Raw genomic sequence first — 12,954 nt, 5'->3', positions numbered from 1 at the left:
CTCTGAGCTACACCCCAGCCCTATTATTTTTTCTTATTTAGAAACAGTGTCTGGCTAAATTGCTGACAGCCTCACTAAGTAGCCGAGGCTGGCTGAGAACCTGCAATCCTCCTGTCTCAACCTCCCTAGTACTGGGATTACAAGCATGTGCCTTCACACCTGGGAGGCTGAGACCCAAGGATTGCGGTTCATGGACAGCCTCAGCTACGTAGTGAGGCCCTCTGCAACTCAGTGAGACCCGGTTTCAAAATAAAGAATAAAAAAAAATAGGGCAGGGGTTGTAGCTTGGAGGTCGAGTGCCCCTGGGTTCCATCCCCGAATGCCTCTGGGTTCAATTGCCAGTGACAAAAAATAAAAATAAAAATAAAAAAGGTAAGGTCGTGGGGGTAGCACAAAGGTCAAATGCCATTGGATTCAATTCCCAGTACCACACAAAAGGGGGAGGGGCTGAAAGTATGATGGATGGTGGTGTACAGTTCTAATCCCAGCACTTGGGAGGCTCAGACAGGATGACTGCAGGTTTGAAGCCAGCCTCAGCAACTTAGTGAGGCGCTCAGCAATTTAGGGAGACCTGTTTCCAAATAAAAAATAAAACAGGTCTGAGGGTATAGCCTCTAGTTCGAGGGCCCATGGGTTCTATCCCCAGTACCAAAAAATAAAAAAATAAAAAAATAAAAAAAATTAGGAGCTGGGCTTGATGGTGCATGCCTATAATCCCAGAATTTTGCAGGCTGAAACAGGAAATCGCAGGTTCAAAACCAGCCTTAGCAATTTAGCGAGGCTCTCAGCAATCTAGCAAAATCCTGGTTCCAAATTAAAATAAGGCTGGGGATGCAGATGTAGAATGCCCTTGGGTTCAATCTCTAGCACCAGGTACACGCCAAAAAAAAAAAAAAATTATATATATATATATATATATATATAGTGTGTATGCATGTATATATATACACATATATACATATATGTTTATAAATATATATATGGGGAGGGACAGGATATTAATTATAGTTTTGTCTTTATTTTTCCCAGTTAACAATACTTTCATAAATATGAAAAAAGACAAAGTAGAAGGGGCATAAACCGGGCGTGGTGGCGCACTTGGAAAGCGGAGACGGTAGGATCTCAGGTTCCTGGCCAGCCTCAGCTACTTAGGCCCTCCATACCTAAGACCCGATTTCAAAATAAAGAATAAAAGATAGGTCTAGGAGTGTAGCCTGGAAGTAGAAAGCCCCTGGGTTCCAGCCCCAATACCACACACGCACAAAGGGCAGAGTATTGACCCTCCACCCTATACACAAGAGGGGACGACGACACCAGCGCGCAGAGTGGGCTGTCACGCGGCAGCCCCGCTCGCCGTCGCGGTGACGTCACCACGTCGGCGCCGCGCTTCCGGCGGCTGGGCCGCTTTCTTTCCACCAGGCGGCGCCGCAGCACGTCCAGTGGCCGCCGCCTCCTGCGCAGCCGCACTGGCGCCCCGGACACGTCACCTTCGCGTCTTTTCTGGAGAGCGCGGGAATGCGGGCGCGGGGGGCGGTGACGTCACCGGGGTTCCCCGCGTGGCTCGCGGGGGCGGCTGCGGACGTGGCGCGCGCTGCGGCCCGCGGGAGAGGCCGGTCCGGCGGCCTCGTGACTCGCCACGGGGCCGGGCTGCGCCAAGGTGCTGACGAGGCGGGCGCGCTCGGTCGTTGGCCAGCCGCGCGCCGCCTCCCTGCCTCCCCCGGCGGCCGCGCCCACGCCGGGCTGGGGCCCGCGGAGCACGTGGGCCCGCTCCCGCTCCCGCCGAGCGGCCTGGGCGGCGCCTGCGCGGAGGAGGGCGGCCCGCCCGCGAGGACGTGTGCGGCGCCCCGAGCTGCCGCGCCGGGCGCCTCCAGCCAGCCTGGGCCGCCGGGGCTCGCTTCCCCTGCACAGTACCGTGGGCGATCGGTCTGCAGACATTACTGCGGTCCCTTTTGCACTTCCTCCCACCCGATTGCGAAGGCATTCATTCCTGCCTAGTCCTTAAAACAAAAGGCTTTGTGTGATCCTGCTCTTAAACAGTAGCTTCCTGTTTTCTAGATTGAGCTCCACCGCCCACGGGTGGCTTTGGAGAAAAGGTGGCAGAGGGCTCACCCAGGACCCTAAGAGCTGAACCTGGGGCCTGATCAGAATTGCGAGGAGGAGCCGGGCATCCTAGTATTAGGGAGGCTGAGATCAGAGGATAGCAGGTTCGCAGCCAGCTTCAGCAATAATGAGGCCCTCCACACTTAGTGGGACCCTGTTTGTTTTCTTTCTTTTTTTTTTTTTTTTTTTTTTGGTGGTGGTACTGGGGGTGGAACCCAGAGACTTTCTACCTCCGGGCTATACTCCCAGACCTATTTTATATTTTATTTGGAAACAGGGTCTCACTAAGTTGCTGAGAGCCTCACTAAGTAGCTGAGGCTGGCTTCGAACCTGTGTGATCCTCCTGTCTCAGCCTCCCAAGCCCCAAGCGCGGGGATTACAAGCGTGCGCCACCACGTCCGGCCAGGGACCCTGTTTCAAAATAAAAAATAAAAATAGAGCTGGGCGTGGTGGCGCACGCTTGTAATCCCAGCATTCGGGAGGCTGAGACCGGAGGATCGTGTTTCGCAGACAGCCTCAACTACTTAGTGAGGCCCTCTGCAACTCAGTGAGAGCCCGTTTCAAAATAAAGAATAAACCGGGCGTAGTGGCGCACGCTTGTAATCCCAGCGCTTGGGAGGCTGAGACAGGAGGATCGCACAGGTTCGAAGCCAGCCTCAGCTGGTTTAAGAGACCCTGTTTCCAAATAAAATATAAAATAGGTCTGGGAGTATAGCCCGGAGGTAGAAGGCCCCTGGGTTCCATTCCCAGTACCACCAAAAAATAATAATAATAAATAATAATAATAAAATAAAGAATAAAAATAGGGCTAGGGGTGTAACTCGGAGGTCAGATGCCCCTGGGTTTCATCCCAGACCCGCAAAAAAAAAGACTGGTGTAGCTCAGAGGTGGAAGGGCCCTGGGTTTCATCCTTAGTACCACAAAAGAGAACTGAGGGGAGCAGTGGTTTCCAGATAGCACCTACATAACTCCGCATCATTGGAAACCCCATCTCAGGGCGCTCGCAGCCTTGGTGCACCCTTCAGTTCTTTCTCCTGCTGCCCTCCCAGAATGGTTCATCTCCTGTGACATTGCTGTTACTCGAGTCCAGGGACCGCCTGACCCCTGGACATAAGCCAGCCTTCTTCGGTAGCTTCTGTGAGGCTGGTCAAGCAGAGTCCACGGAGGACGGGACCCTCTCCTGGAAGGAGGGAGCATGTTTCAGGGACTGGCCCCTGACTGCGCCGGGTGTCTGAGCTCTGCGGAATCATCCTCCGTTTGAGGAGATGGGAAAACTGGTTGGGCAGGTTTAATAGTTCACTTATGGCAAAAAAAAAATCAGTGGAACTGTGCTCTCCCGGACTGTTCAGGTGGTGGTGTGGGGCTCAGGTCTTCTCCAGGGTCTTGGAGGCGTCCCAGAGGGTATGACTGAAGGCATCTTACACTGTGCTCTCCCCCATGTTTCCTCTCAGCCACTCCTGCCATTGGTTTTGTTATTGTTTGTTTGTTTATTTTTGCTGTACTGGGGACGGAACCCAGAGGTGTTCTACTTCCAAGCTACACCCCCAGCCCTATTTTTTTTTTTTTTTTTTTTGGTGGTACTGGAGATGGAACCCCTCTACCTCTGGGCTACACTCCCAGACCTATTTTATATTTTATTTGGAAACAAAGTCCCTTAAGTCATCAAGGCTGATTTTCAACCCGCGCGATCCTCCTGTCTCCGCTTCCCAAACGCGGGGATCACAAGCGTGCGCCACCATGCCAGGCCCTACTATTTATTTATTTTGACCCAGGGTCTCACTAAGTAGCTGAGGCTGGCCACAAACCCGAATCCTGTCTCAGCCTCCCAAGTACTGGGACAACAAGCGAGTGCCAACATACCCGGCCACTCCTGCCATTTGTATCAGGACAAAAGCACATTAGGAGCAGGAGCGAGCCGGGCGTGGTGGCGCACGCTTGTCATCCCAGCATTTGGGAGGCTGAGTGAGACCAGAGAATCGTGGTTCGCGGACAGCCTCAGTTTCATAGTGAGGCCCTCGCAACTTAGTGAGACCCTGTTTCAAAATAAAAAACAAAACAGGGCAGGTGATGTAGCTCGGAGGTCGAATGCTTCAGGGTTCCATCCCCAGTACTAACACACACACACACACACACAATGTTACAAAGGACAGCATTTGAGGTTGAAACTTCAAAAGGTAGAGACAGCCTCCCCAACTATGCTTTGGTGGTGGAAGAATTAATGGAAGGACTCGTGGGCATCAGATTGGGCCCTTTTTGGGGGGCACCATCTGGCGGGAGTCACCTCTCTGCTGCTTCTACAAATCATCGTTCACTTGTCTGTCAGCCGTGTGAAAGGGAGAGAGACGGCGCCTGTGTAATGTGAATTCAACACCCCGGGGCCGCTGTATTCTCTGCATGGTTTGGTGAGAATGGCGGCCTACACACACTGCGGAGTTGCACGTGGAGCGGCAGAAAGGACGGCAGGGCAGCAGAGCCAGATGTCTCCTCACCCCCATCTGAGAGTTGGCTAGAGTGTGGAATAGAGAAACTCTCCAGATAAGGCAAAAAAGGCGAAGGCCAGGTATTTGGGGGTAGTTCTTCAAAACCCTTCAAAACATCTATGTAGGTAGAGGTTTCTTAGTTTGGAATATGGCAAATAGCTTCTGTGTTTCACATCAAGAGACTGTATGAACCAATGGAGCAGATGGAGAGTGAAGGGTTTGTTTGTTTTTTGTTTTGTACTGGGAATTTATTTATTTATTTATTTATTTTTGCAGGTCTGGAGATGGAACCCAGGGGCATTCGGCCTCCAAGCTTAACCCTAGCCCTAATTTTTATTCTTTAATTTGAAACAGGGTCTCACTAAGTTACAGAGGGACTCAGTAAGTAGCTGAAGCTGTCGGTGAGCCACGATCCTCAGGTCTCAGCCTCCCAAATGTTGGGATTACAGGCCTGCGCCACCACACCTGGCTTTGTACTAGGGATTAAACAGGGGCATCCTACCTCTAAACTACACCCCAGCCTTTTTATTTTATTGTATTTTATTTATTTTTTTTTTTCTTGGTGGTACTGGGAGTGGAACCCAGAGGCTTTCTACCTCCAGGCTATACTCCCAGATATATTTTATATTTTATTTGGAAACAGGGTCTCACTAAATTGCTGAGAGCCTCACTAAGTAGCTGAGGCTGGCTTCGAACCTTTGTGATCCTCCTGTCTCAGTCTCCCAAGCGCAGGGATTACAAGCGTGTGCCACGCGGGGATTACAAGTGTGTGCCGCCACACCCCGCTTGTTTTTTTAATTTTTTGTGGTACTGGGGATGGAACCCAGGGGCCTTCTACCTCCAAGCTACATTCCTAGACCTATTTTATATTTTTATTTGGAAACAGGGTTTCCTTAAGTTGCCGAGAGCCTCACTAAGTAGCTGAGGCTGGCTTCAAACCTGTGTTATCCTCCCGACTCAGCCTCCAAAGTACTAGGATTACAAGTGTGCGCCACCAAGCCTGGCTATTTTTTTTTTTTTTTCCGAAATAGGGTCTCACCAAATTGCCACGGTTGGCCTTGAACCTGCAATCCTCCTGTCTCCACCTCCAGGTACTGGGACCACAGAAGTGTACCACCACGCCAGGCTTGAGAGAGATTTTCTCTTCCTTTTTTTGCTGCCAAAGTTGCCCTTCCTGTCCCGAATCAGCTGACATGCTTATTGAGATCCATGAAACGTGGGCCCTCAGAGCTTACAAATTAACTAGCAAGGGGCTGCAGCATGGTTGTAATTTAGCATAAATCTAATCAACTGGGTTATAAGCCAGTTTGGAGAACTAAACAGAATGGGGGCAGCCATCCTCAGATATACAGAAGTAAGCCCTGGCAGGGTCCGTGCTGGAACTGCCCCACCAGGCTAGGGAGACTTGAGCTGTGTGATTTCCTTGGTCAGGTGGCACCTGGAGCAGAAGGGAGGAAGGAGAGGCTGACCTTAGGTGGGTCTTTTGTTCCAAGTCTACACTTACCAAGCGCGGGAGATCAGCCTGTCGGGCCAGTTCAAGTATTCCGGCTCACCTGGCCTGTCCACCACCATTCTTCAGGAAAAATCAGAACACTGCCTTTGGTTTACATGACCCTCAGCTCTGTGTGATCGTGATAAACATGTTTGGGAGACGACTCCCCTCACAGTGGGCCAGCATAAAGGGGTCAGCCCACATCTGGGTCCTCGTTGAAATTAGCACTGATGAGTGGGGTGTAGTGGCGCACACCTGTAATCTCAGTGCTTGGGAGGCTGAGACAAGAGGATCTCGGGTTCAAGGACAACCTCAACAAGTACTGTGACTCATCAAATTAGAGAGACCCTGTTTCCAAATAAAAAAATTTTAAAAGGGCTTGAGGGCATGGCTCTGAAGTAGAATGCCCCTGAGTTCAATCTCTAGTACCACAAAAATAAATAAATAATAAACAAATTAGCACTCGTTGATGAAACATGGGAATAGGGTAGGGAGAGTGGTAAGGGGACAGGAAGCCAGTTTTGCCCAGGAAATATTAACCAGTGTCTACTATTGGCCTTATAGTAATTACAGGCGGGAAAATTATCTTATCAGCACCAGGCAGAATGTGCTGAATTCTCCACAAAGGACCTGTGCTTGGGGGTGCTGTGCACACGGGGGAGGGTAAGATTCCCGTGGGAGTGAGTAGGACTTGGAGACGGGAGGAGGTGGAGGGGAGCTGCCTCTTGCCAGTCCTGTGAATTTCGCCCCTGGAGGTGATATAAACTATATGCTCATCAGATCTCTTAACTGTTAAGCCGGTGGAGAGGCGTGGGTATAGTGGGAGAGGGAAGTGGCCCCAGAGAGGAAGAAGGAAAAGCCAACTATTCATTCAGCAATTCAGTCAACATTTATTCGAATAGCTACTATCTGTCAGGCACTGAGCTGAGTCCTGGGGAAAGAGCAATGAACCAAAAGCCCTGTTCTCAAAAAGCTCACTTTCAGCCGGGTGTGGAGAGTCACCCAAATCTCAATACTTTGGGTGGCTGAGGAGGAGTGCAGGCTCAAGGACAGCTGCAGCAAGTATGAGACCCTGTTTCAAAATAAAATAGGGCTCGGGGTGTAGCTCGGACTTAGAGGTAGAATGCCCCTGGGTTCAATCCCTAGTACTACAAAAAACAACACACACACACACACACACACACACACACACACACACACACACACCACGGGTATAGCTTGGAAGTAGAATGCCCCTGATTGAATCCCCAGTACCAAAATCCAAACAAAACAAGCCAGGGGTGGGAGGCAGGAGGAAATGCCCAAGGTTCCTCTTTGTTGTTACACAGGAAGTCGGACCCACTGGGCGTGGAGGAGGCGGGGCGGGGCGGGAACCTGGGAGAGCAGGGTCGGCCACTTCTCCAGGAGCCCATGGCTAGGGAGCCACTGCCTGTAGGCCCCACTGCTTTGGCATGGGCTATTCTGGAGAACAAGGAGCTTGCTTTCTTTCTTTGCTTCCTTCCTTCTTTTTTTTTTTTTTTTTTTTGGTGGTACTGGGGGTGGAACCCAGAGGCTTTCTACCTCCGGGCTATACTCCCAGACCTATTTTTTATATTTTATTTGGAAACAGGGTCTCACTAAGTTGCTGAGAGCCTCACTAAGTAGCTGAGGCTGGCTTCGAATCTGTGTGATCCTCCTGTCTCTGCCTCCCAAGTGTGGGGATTACAAGCGTGTGCCACCACGCCCGGCGATAAGCTACCTTTGAATATGTGTACACATGTGAATATAACGTTGTTAACCTGGACACTCAGTATTGGGAGGGAGGGAAGAGGGGAAGGGGGCGCCACGTACTGTGTGAATATATGCACTGTCAACATGATCCTCACTAAGCCAAACGTGAGAAGAAGGAAGGGCGGAGGGGAAGGCTTAGGAACTGGGAGAGGGTCACATGAGTGGTGCGTGCATGTGTGCCTCTACCATCTTGTACCCCATTAAGATGCATGAAACAAAGCACCACCAACAAAAAGAGTTTAACAATAAAAATAAATAAGCAGCCGGGTGTGGTGGCGCACACTTGTAATCCCAGCATTCGGGAGGCTGAGTCCTGAGGATCACGGTTCGCGGACAGCCTCAGCTACTTAGTGAGGCCCCTGCAACTCAGTGAGACTCGTTTCAAAATAAGAATAAAAATTGGGCAGGGGGTGTAGCTTGGAAGTCAAATGCCTCTGGAGTCCATCCCCAGACCTGCAATAAATAAATAAACAAACAAACTGTGACGAGGCTGGCCTCAAATCCCCACTCCTCCTGTCTCATCCTCCCAAGTACTGGGCTTACAGTTGTGCGCCACTGCACCCGGCTTCCTTTCCTTCTTTGTTGCAGTGATGGGGCTCGAACCCAGGGTCTCGTGCACGCTAGGCAGTGTTCTGCCACTGAGCTGCACTCCCGGCCAGGACGCGGACTTGACTGTGGTCCTGTGCAGAGCCTCCCGTGCTCCTGGTTCTGCAGCTTGGTGTGGACGGACAACACAACTTGGTCGATGTGAACCATAGCCACCGTGTTCTGGGGGATCCCAAAGGTACCCCACATTCCTGTCAGAGCCTAGATTGGGACAACACAAAGTCAGCCCGTTCCATTCACTGGAAAGGGCGAATAAATTTTGTGCACAGAATGTAAGGGTAAAGGGAACACACTGGCTTTGATTATTTTCTGTGAGCCGAGGAGCTGACCCTGTTGCGTCACAGGAGATTAGATGTGTGAAAATGACTCACTGCCTAGGAAAAGAAAAGTCAAGATCTCCGAACTGAGCGTATTCTCTGAGACCCAGAAAAGCCGGGTGCAATGAGAGAGGAAGGGGGTTTCACCCTAAACATACACGCTACAGTTCCAACAAAATATCGGTGTTGACCTGGTGAGCTGTGTGACACAGGTAAGCAGGGAACAGGCAAGAGTGGCACCCTCCTGTAATCTAGTACTTGGAAGGCTGGGACAGGAGGATCTCAGTTTCGAGACCAGCCTCGAGAACTTAGGCCCTCTACAACTAGTGAGACCCTGTATGAAAATAAAAGAATAAAATAAGGCTGGGAGTGTAGCTTGGAGGTGGAATTTTTTTTTTTTTTTTTTTTTTTTTGGTGGTACTGGGGGTGGAACCCAGAGGCTTTCTACCTCTGGGCTATACTCCCAGACCTTTTTTCTATTTTATTTGGAAACAGGGTCTCACTAAGTTGCTGAGAGCCTCACTAAGTAGCTAAGGCTGGCTTCGAACCCGTGCGATCCTCCTGTCTCTGCCTCCCAAGCGCGGGGATTACAAGCGTGCGCCACCACGCCCAACTTGGAGGTGGAATTTTAATCCCCCATATAATAAGTAAATGAAATAGGTGTACTGTGCAGATTTGTAATCCCAGTACTTGGGAGGCTGAGACCGGATTGCAGGTTCAAAGTCAGCCTCAGCTACTTAGTGAGGCCATCTGCAACATAGTGAGACCCTGTTTCCAAATAAAAGAATATAATAGGTCTGTGAGTACATCTCAGAGGTAAAATGCCCTTGGTTTCCATCCCCAGTACCACCAAAAAAATAAAAAATAAAATAGGGCCAGGGGTGTAGCTCAGAGGTAAAATGACTCTGGGTTCAATCCCCAGTACCACACACACCAAAAAAGAGGAGCAGCAGGGTGTGGCGGCGCAGGTTTGTAATCCCAGCACTTGGGAGGCGGAGACCAGAGGATACAGGTTCCCGACAGCCTCAGCTACTTAATGAGGCCCCTTGCAACTCAGTGAGACCCTGTTTCAAAATAAAGAATAATGCCGGGCGTGGTGGCGCACGCTTGTAATCCCCGCGCTTGGGAGGCAGAGACAGGAGGATCGCGCTGGTTCGAAGCCAGCTGTGCTGGATTAAGAGACCCTGTTTCCACATAAAAAAGTATAAAAGTAGGTCTGGAAGTGTAGCCCGTGGGAGTGTAGCTGGAGGTAGAAGGGCTTCCAGGAACCCCAGTACCACCACACACAAAAATAAATAAATAAATAATAAAGAATAAGAAAATAGGGCTGGGGTATAGCACGGAGGTAGAATGCCCCTGGGTTCCATCCCTAGTACTGAAAAAAAAAAAAAAAAAAAAACCTTTTCAGTGGGTATGGTGGTACACACCTGTAATCCTAGTACTTGGGAAGTTCATACAGGAGGATCACAAGTTTGAGGATAGCCTCAGCAACCTACCAAGGCTCTCAGCAACTTAGCAAGACCCTGTTTCAAAACAAAAAATGAAGCCAGGCGTGGTGGCGCACGCTTGTAATCCCCGCGCTTGGGAGGCTGAGACAGGAGGATCACACGGGTTCGAAGCCAGCCTCAGCTACTGAGTGAGGCTTTCAGCAACTTAGTGAGATCCTGTTTCCAAATAAAATATAAAATAGGTCTGGGAGTATAGCCCAGAGGTAGAAAGCCTCTGGGTTCCACCCCCAGTACCAAAAAAAAAAAAAAAAAAGAAAGAAAGAAAAGGTTGGGAGCTCTATAATCCCAGTACTTGGAAGGCTGAGATAGGCTCACAGATTTGAGGACAGACTCAGCAAGTAGTGAGACCCTGTTTCCAAATAAAAATAGGGTTGGGGATGTAGCTCTAAGGTAGATTGGACCCTGGGTCCAATTCCCACTACCAATAAACACATGAATAAATAAATAATAAAAAGGGCTGGAGGATGTAGTTTGGAGATAGAATTGGTTTAATCCGAGCTGGGCGTGGTGGGTGGCGTATACCTGTAATCCCAGTACTTGGGAGGCTGAGACAGGAGGATCGCACAGGTTCAAAGCCAGCCTCAGCTATTTAGTGAGGCTCTCAGCAACTTAGTGAGACCCTGTTTCCAAATAAAATATAAAATAGGTCTGGGAGTATAGCCCAGAGGTAGAAAGCCTCTGGGTTCCACTCCCAATACCACCAAAAAAAAGGGGGGGGGTTGGGGTGTAGCTCGGAGGTAGAATGCTCCTGGGTTCCATCCCAGGAACTGAAAAAAAAAAAAAAAAAAAAAAAAGTATCCATACTCTTTAACTTGAAATGACAGCCACCTCTCTTACACAACGTGCTGGCCGTGTTTGCCCACTGCTCCCGCTCTAACTGGCACTGCCAGAGTTCAGCCATCTTCACCTCTCTCCTGGATCCCTGCAGGGTGCAGGCCCAGCCCCTGGCATGCCTACCATACACACCTGGGCTGCTCCCCTGCACAAACCTGCAGGGCTTCTCATTACTTTCAGATGTGTGTGTGTGTTACTGGAGATTGAACCCAGGAGTATTCTACCTCTGAGCTACACCCCTAGCCCTAATATTTATTTATTTACTTTTATTTTTTGTGATACTGGGGATGGAACTCAGGGGCCTTCTACCTCCAAGCTACACCCCCAGACCTATTTTACTTTTTATTTGGAAATAGGATCTCACTAACTTGCTGAGGCTAGCTTTGAGCATACAATCCTCCTGTCTCAGTCTCCCAAGTACTGTGATTACAAGTGTGGGCCACCATGCCTGGACATGTGTGTGTGTGTGTTGGGGGCTACTGGGGACTGAGCCCACGAGAATTGTATTTCTAAGCTACACCACCACCCAACTCTATTTTATTTTTATTTTGAAACGGTGTTACTGGGTTGCTGAGAGTCCCACTGCCTGCTAAGGCAGTCCTTGAATCCTCCTGTTTCAGCCTCCAAAGAACTGGGATTACAGGCGTGTGCCCCCGCTTTGGATTCTTTGGATGTATGCATTAATTAATTAATTAATTTATTTATTTATTTATTTTTGTGGAACTAGGTTTTAAACCCAGAAGAGTATTCTACTTCTGAGCTATACTCTCAGCCCTACTATTTATTTATTTTTTTTTTAATTTTTTTTTTTTTTTTTTTTTTTTTTTTTTTTTTGCGGGTCTGGAGATAGAACTCAGAGGCATTTGACCTCCGAGCTACACCCCCTGCCCAACTTTTTCTTCTTTATTTTGAAACTGGGTCTCACTGAGTTGCAGAGGGCCTCACTAAGTAGCTGAGGCTGTCTGAGAACCGCGATCCTCGGGTCTCAGCCTCCCGAATGCTGGGATTACAAGCGTGCGCCACCACGCCCGGCTATTTTTTTATTTTGAAACAGAGACTCACTAAATTGCAGTTGGCCTAAGTAGCTGAAGTTGGCCATGAACCTGCGATTCTCCTATGTCAACCTCCCAAGTACTGGGATTATAAGCAGGTGCCACTACGCTCAGCTTGTCAGATGTGTGTGTATGTGTGTGTGGTGCTGGGGATTGAACCCAGGGGCATTCTACCTTTGATCTATACCCCCAGCCTGATTCTTTACTCTTTATTTTGAAAAGGTCTCACTAAGTTGCTGAGGGTCTTAGTAAGTAGCTGAGGCTGGCCACGAACCTGTGATCCTCCTGTCTCAGCCTCCCAAGTACTGGGATTATACCTGTGTGTCGCCACACCCGGCTAGTCAGCTGTTTTTAAATAACTAAATGTTGTCACAACTTCTGGCTAATTCGTACTTGCCCTCCAGTCTTCTCAGTCCCTGGTTACTTTTACCTAACACTTCATGTTAGGGGTTGGGGTGTAGCTTGGAGGTAGAAAACCCTGGGTTCACTGTCCTTGGAACAAGACAGGGTGCACAGTGATAATGTGGCAGCACTGTGCGCACATCCCTCATAGGGCCTTACGGTAACTCTCAGTTTACCTGGCTTTCTGCCATTAGACCAAGAACTTCTTAACGACAGGGAACCAGCACTTGGGAGGCTGAGACAGAAGGATTGCAGGTTTAAGGACAGCCTCGACAATTTTGCAAGGCCCTCTAAACTTAGCAAGACCCTGCCTCAAAAAAATAAAATAAAATGGGAAACTGGGCGTGGTGACGCACACTTGTAATCCTAGCATTCGGGAGGCTGAGACCAGAG

The sequence above is a fragment of the Muscardinus avellanarius genome (genome assembly GCF_963383645.1).
Source record: "Muscardinus avellanarius genome assembly, chromosome: 15".
NCBI lineage: Eukaryota > Metazoa > Chordata > Mammalia > Rodentia > Gliridae > Muscardinus > Muscardinus avellanarius.
This window is presented reverse-complemented; position numbering follows the sequence as displayed.